The following is a 7379-nucleotide window of genomic DNA, read 5'->3' as shown; positions in this document are numbered from 1 at the left end:
ATGCTTTATGAGAATAGATATGATATCTGACTTGGAAACACTTCCCCTACCTAATATCATAAAACCAAAACCAATCAAAATTTTAAATTTATATCATCCTATTGTCCTATAGTAAAGCTGTTCTAATGTACAATTCCATAAAAATGAGTGCCTTGAAAAAATGAAATGGCATTAAATGGAATCTCTGCCAATGTTATGGGTCACAAATTTTCTCTTAGATAATTTCAATTGATGTAATTGGTACTGCTTTGCTCTTGAGGCTGAGACATGTTTGTTCTCTTATGAATTATCTCAATATATATATTTGCCCATTTTCTATTGCTCTTTATATCTTATTGATTTAACTGTTAAATCAATATATATTAAAAGAATTATCTTTTGGTCTGTCAAATACTGAAAGTGGTTTTTTCTTAGATGGTTTTTAACTTTAATTGTGTTTAAGGTAATTATTTTTAATACAGAAGCTTTAAAACCTTGTGTTTTAACTTTTATTCATGCCCTTAATCTTTCTGTCCAATGTATCATATTTAGGAAGACTTTCCTGTCTTATGACATTATTCTTCAATAGGAAGCAATTACTAATTAAGACCAGTGGACTGGGGGAAGGTAGAAGAAGGTAAAGAGGGGATAAATGGTGATGGAAGGAGACTTGACTTGAGGTGGTAAACACACAATATAGTATATAGATGATGCATTGTAGAATTGTATATCTGAAATGTGTATAATTTTATTAACCAATGTCATCCCAATAAATTCAATAAAAACAAATAAGTAAACAAGAACAAAAAGTTAAAAAAAGGACCAGTGGACTAATGCCATTGACTGAATGGAATCATAACTGACAGAGATCGATTATTAAAAGCTGAACACTGGACCCATACAAACAATAGAATTGTTTTAAGGAGACTTTTAACAAGTGATAATTTGTTCCTTTCTTCATTAAAAGAAACTAGGTGGGTTCAAAGAATGATGTAAATATAACCTGACATAGGACTCAGGTGGAGAGGGCTGATACTGATCTACTCTGAAGCAATCTATCCTATCTAATAGAAGAGTAATATGCAAATTGGCTGCACCTCTGCTACACCCACAAGCCATGCCCACCAGCCAATCAGGAGCAAGTATGCAAATTAACCCAACCAAGATGGCTGCGGCCACAGAGTGAGCAGGAGGCTTGGGTTTCCCCAGCAATGGAGGAAGCCAAGCTTCCCACACACCCTGGTGGGCCCAGGCCTCCACTCAAGGCTACAAAGTTTCAATTGTAGAAGATAAATAAATCCTAGATACCAGGGCCTCCACTTGGGTTGCCAGGGGGCGTGGCTGGCCTGCAAACCACCACAGGCCCCTCGCCCAGGCCACCCCACGCCTTAAGGGAACCCCCACCCTGATCCAGGAACCCTCAGGGCAAACCAGCTGGCCCCCACCCATGCACCAGGCCTCTATCCTATCTAATAAAAGAGTAATATGCAAACTGACTGTCACTGCAACTCACAAGATGGCTTCCCCCATGTGGATACAAGATGGCCGCCACAAGATGGCCAGCAGGGGAGGGCAGTTGGGAGGAACCAGGTCTGCAAGGGAGGGCAGTTGTGGGCGATCAGGCCAGCAGGGGAGGGCAGTTGGGAGGGACCAGGCCTGCAAGGGAGGGCAGTTGGGGGCAATCAAGCCTGCAGGGGAGGGCAGTTAGGGGTGACCAGGCCAGCAGAGGAGGGAAGTTGGGGGCGACTGGGCCTGTAGGGAAGGGCAGTTGTGGAGGACCCAGGCCTGCAGGGGAGAGCAGTTGGGGGGGACCAGGCCTGCAGGTGAGGGCAGGTAGGGGTGATGAGGCATGAAGGGGAGGGCAGTTAGGGGCAAACAGGCTGGCAGGGGAGCAGTTAAGCATCAATCAGGTTGGCAGGGGAGTGGTTAGGGGGTGATTAGGCTGGCAGGCAGAAGTGGTTAGGGGCAATCAGGAAGGCAGGCAGGCGAGCAGTTGGGAACCAGCAGTCCTGGATTGTGAGAGGGATGTCCGACTGCCCTTTTAGGCCCAATCTACCTTCTTAGCAAATTTCAAGTATATGATACAGTATTATTAACTGTAGGATCCATGTTGTACATTAGATCTCCAGAACCTATTTGCCTTGTATAACTATAAGTTTATACCTTTTGACCAACATCTCCCCATTTTTTCTACTCCCCAACCACTGTCAATCACCATTCTTTTTTTTTTCTTTTAAAAAAATTTTTATTGATTGATTTTGAGAGGGAGAAACAGAGAAACATCAATTTGTTGTTCTACTTATATATGCATTCATTGGTTGCTCTTTGTCAATCATCATTCTACTCTGCTTCCTTGAGTTCAACTATTTAGATTATGCAGTATTTGTCTTTTTGTGCTTGACTTATTTTACTTACCATAATGTCCTTCAGTTTCATACATGTTGTCACAAATGGCAGGATTTCCTTCTTTTTAAAGGCTAAATAATATTCCATTGTGTGTGTTTGTGTAGGTCACATTTTAAAAATTTATTTTTCAATTACAGTTTACATTCAATATTATTCTGTTCTAGTTACAGATATACAACAAAGAGATTAGAAAATCATGTACTTTATATAGAGTCTCATTTTTTATTGATTTCAGAGAGACAGAAACATCAATGATGAGAAAGAATCATTGATTGGCTGCCTTCCTAACGCCCCCCACTGGGAACTGAGCCCTCAACCTGGGCATATGCCCTTGATGAGAATCGAACCCGGGACCCCTCAGATGGCAGGCCAACGCTCTATCCTCTGAGCCAAACCAGCCAGGGCAGAGTCTCAAATTTTTTAAATCCTTTTATCCTTTTATGGGACACTTAGGTTATTTCCATACCTTGACTAATGTGAATAATACAGCAATGAATTGTTAATCCTGTCCTGACTCCCAGCACTATACCCTTTCCAGTAAACCAAAAAGAATGAAGAGGTGATTGAGAGAAGCAGCCTTATACATGGGAAATATATGAAGCACTGGGAAATCATCTGAAATGCTAAGAAGGCTGGTCAGAACTTAGGTCCACTAAAGGAATTAAGACTTCAAGTGCAATCCCTGGGGAGCATAAGTGTGGAGGAATCAGGCTTTGTAAGAACCTATACTATTTAACATTAGGAACATTGTTGATTTTAATTCATCATTTACTTTCAGCCTCTAACTTATAACTTAATTAGGAGTTCGAATGTATCAGAGATAAACAAAGACAGACATTAATTAAAGCGGTGAAAACAGTCTCCAAGCATCTCCCTCATTTTACTGATGCAGAATCTGAAGCCCAAAGCAATAAATTAACCCAGCTCTTCCTTAGCTGTGCTGTATCACAATTGAGCTGTTTGCACTGATAAGGTTTTCTTCTTCACCACACCCCAAATTGGGGATTCCTGTTGGCATTGAATTGGCACAAATGCCCATCAGTTGACACCTTGAGCGCCTTTAAAACATTGCTTCCTATGCTTCAGGACAGAGCTAATGAACGGGAATCACCAATGATGAAGCCCAGGCATTGCTTTTTAAAAAAATCCTCACCTGAAGATATGTTTAGAGAGAGGAAGGAGAAGAGAGAGAAACATTGATGTAAGAAAGAAACATTGATTGGTTGCCTCCCCTATACTTCCCTACTGGGGATAGAACCCTCAATCTAGGTATGTTTCCTGATCAGGAATCGAAACCCCAACCTTTTGGTGTATGTAACGATGCTCCAACCAACTGAGCCACACCGGCCAGAGCAGGCATTGCCTTTTTTTGATAAATGTGGTTCCTGATAGTCTTCCAGTTTGTAAACCACTGCTTTACCGGAGATCATAAAATAAGTGCTTTTATTATCCAAATTTTAGAGATGAGGAAACTGAAGTTACCTCATAAGGTGGGCTCCTACCCTAGTATGATTGGTGTTCTTATAAAAGAATGCCATCTAAAGAGACGTGTGCACACAGGGAGAACGCTATGTGAAGATGGGGTGATCTGTCTACAAGCCATGGAACGCCAGACTGCAGGCAAACCACCGTAAGCTAAGAAAGAGGCCCAAAACAGATTTCCTCACAGTCCTCAGAAGGAACCAGCCTGCCCTGCTACATTCGGACTTCCGCTCTCCAGAACTGTGAGACGATGAATTTGTGTTGCTTACCAGCGGTCACCAACCGGTGGTCCGTGGACCACTGGTGGTCCGTGAGGTCCAAAAGGTTGGCGACCGCTGTTCTAGCAGAAGATCATTTAATTATTCTTTAAATCTCCAAGATTTATCATAATATCTACACACATAGTATCATAATATCTACATACATAGTATTCCCTCATTTGCTTATTGAATGAATGGACTTTTTTAGATTATTTTTAAAAGGTCATTATACAGAGTATAGAGTAAGACCAGAATTTGGAAATAAGAACATCCTTTGAAAATGAAAATAATATATATATTTATTTCTTTACTTATTACTTTTTGTTCTTGATAATTTATTCTCACTTTTTCCCCCCAAGCTGATTTAAGGGATGAATTAATGTGCATAATAAGTAATTTTTCTAAAAAATACTTTTTTGAAAAAGACTAGTAAATGTACCAGAGATGTGAGGAACACCCATGAAGGTGACTAGAGTAAATTTCTCAGAAGAATGACCAGAATATGACTAATATGAAAGAAACCTGACCTCGCTGACTATGGAGAAACCTGTTTAAAGCAGGAAGGCGGGATTCCAGGTGGAATCAGGAAGAGAGAGAAACCAGAGAGGCTGGCTTGGGTGGATACCATGTAACACCAGGAGGGGCCAGGTGGTGGTCAGTAATCCTTTAGCCACACAGCAGTCATCTGCTCCCGGTTTCTCCTGGCCCTGGATGAAAGAACCCTGGATACTAATACAGTTCTTTTGTTCTTTCTTTCCTTCTTTCCTTCCTTCTTTCTTTCTTTCTTTCTTTCTTTCTTTCTTTCTTTCTTTCTTTCTTTCTTTCTTTCTTTCTTTCTTCCTTCCTTCCTTCCTTCCTTCCTTCCTTCCTTCCTTCCTATTGTCTAAATTTTTATATAAGTCTTCTTTATCCCCAATTGATCCCCCCTCCCTGCAGCCATTCCCACACTGGGCAAGCCCCCATCACCCCTGTGTCTATGTCCATTGGTTATGCTAATATCCTATCTAATAAAAGAGTAATATGCAAATTGACCATCACTCCAAGACACAAGATGGCCGCCCCCATGTGGTCAAAGATGGCTGCCCCCATGTGGACACAAGATGACCACTACAAGATGGCTGTCAGGGGAGGGCAGTAGTGGGCAGTTTGGGGTGACCAGGCTGGCAGAGGAGGACAGTTGGGGGAGATCAGGCCAGCAAGGGAGGGCAGTTGGGGGGGAACAGCCCTGCAGGAGAGGGCAGTTGGGGGACCCAGCCTGCAGGGGAGGGCAGTTGGGGGGGGACAAGGCCTGCAGGGGAGGGCAGTTGGGGGGGCCAGGCAAGCAGGGGAGGGCAGTTGGGGGGGCAGGCCAGCAGGGGAGGGCAGTTAGGGGCAATCGGGCCGGCAGGGGAGCAGTTAGGCGTTGATCAGGCTGGCAGTAGAGTGGTTAGCGGTGATCAGGCTGGCAGGCAGAAGCAGTTTAGGGCCATCAGGCAGAGGCAGGTGAGCAGTTGGGAGCCAGCAGTCCTGTATTGTGAGAGGGATATCCCAGATTGGAGAGGGTGAAGGCTGGGCTGAGGGACAACGCCCCCCTGCACGAATTTCATGCACCAGGCCTCTATTGCATGCATAAAAGTCCTTTGGTTGCTCTCTAACCTCCCCCCCCGCGGCCCCCCCCTCCCCCGGTTCCTTCCATTTGTCTCTGGATCTATTCTTGTTCATCAAATTATGTTGATCATTATATCCCACATATAAGTGAGATCAGGTGATATTTATCTTTCTCCGACTGGCTTATTTTGCTTAGCATAATGCTCTTGAAATAAGCTGTTGCAAATGCTAAGGGTAAGAGTTCCTTCTTTTTTATGGCAGCATAGTATTCCATTGTGTGGATGTACCACAGTTTTTTAATCCACTCATCTGCTGATGGGCACTTAGGCTGTTTCCAAATCTTAGCTATTGTAAATTGTGCTGCTATGAACATAGGGGTGTATATATCCTTTCTGATTGGTGTTTCTGGTTTCTTGGGATATATTCCTGGAAGTGGGATTACTGGGTCAAATGGGAGTTCCATTTTCAGTTTTTTGAGGAAACTCCATACTGTCTTCCACAGTGGCTGCACCAGTCTGCATTCCCACCAGCAGTGCACGAGGGTTCCTTTTTCTCCACATCCTGGCCAGCACTTGTCGTTTGTTGATTTGTTGATGATAGCCATTTTGACAGGTGTGAGATGGTACTTTGTTGTTTTTTTATTTGCAACTCGTGGATCAGTGGTTCTCAACCTTTCTAATGCTGCGACCCTTTATTACAGTTCCTCATGTTGTGGTGACCCCCAACCATTAAATTATTTTCATTGCTACTTCATAACTGTAATTTTGCTACTGTTAATGAATCGTAATATAAATATCTGTGACTTTGAGCATGTTTTCATATGTCTCTCGGACTTCTGTATGTCCTCTTTTGAAACGTGTCTATTTAGATCCTTTGCTCATTTTTTGATTGGATAGTTTATCTTCCTTTTGTTAAGTTGTATGAGTTCTCTATAAATTTTGGTCATTTAGTCATTCTGAGTTTGTTTTTGTGTATGGTGTAAGTTGGTGATCTGGTTTCATTTTTTTGCATGTGTCTGACCAAATTTCCCAGCACCATTTATTGTCTTGACTCCATTGTATGCTCTTGCCTCCTTTGTCAAATCTTAATTGAGCATAATGGCTTGGGTCTATTTCTGAGTTCTCTGTTCTGTTCCATTGATCAATATGTCTGTTCTTGTGCCAGTACCAGACAGTTTTGAGAACTGTGGCTTGGTAATATAGCTTGATATCTGGTATTGTGATCCATCCAACTTTGTTCTTCTTTCTCAGGATTGCTGTGGCTATTTGGGGTCTTTTTGTATTCCAGATGAATTTTTGGAGAGTTTGTTCTAGATCTTTGAAATATGCTGTTGGTATTTTAATGAGGATTGCATTGAATATGTAGATTGCTTTGGGTAGTACGGACATTTTAATAATGTTTATCCTATCAATCCATGAACATGGTATGTTCTTCCATTTGTTTATGTCTTCCTCTATCTCTTTTTTCAATGGTTTTCTGAGTACTGGTCTTTTACATCCTTAGTTAAGTTTATTCCTAGGTATCTTAATTTTTTTGTGTGCAATGGTAAATGGGATTTTTCTTTTCATTTCTCTTTCTGTGAGTTCATTATTGGTGTACACTCTCATTTCTTTTGATTGTGACTTTGACCTTCTATCCCTTTGACACAGTGAAGGAGGAAGCACT

This window comes from Eptesicus fuscus, chromosome 2 (assembly GCF_027574615.1).
Source record: "Eptesicus fuscus isolate TK198812 chromosome 2, DD_ASM_mEF_20220401, whole genome shotgun sequence".
In the NCBI taxonomy this organism is placed as follows: Eukaryota; Metazoa; Chordata; class Mammalia; order Chiroptera; family Vespertilionidae; genus Eptesicus; species Eptesicus fuscus.
This window is presented reverse-complemented; position numbering follows the sequence as displayed.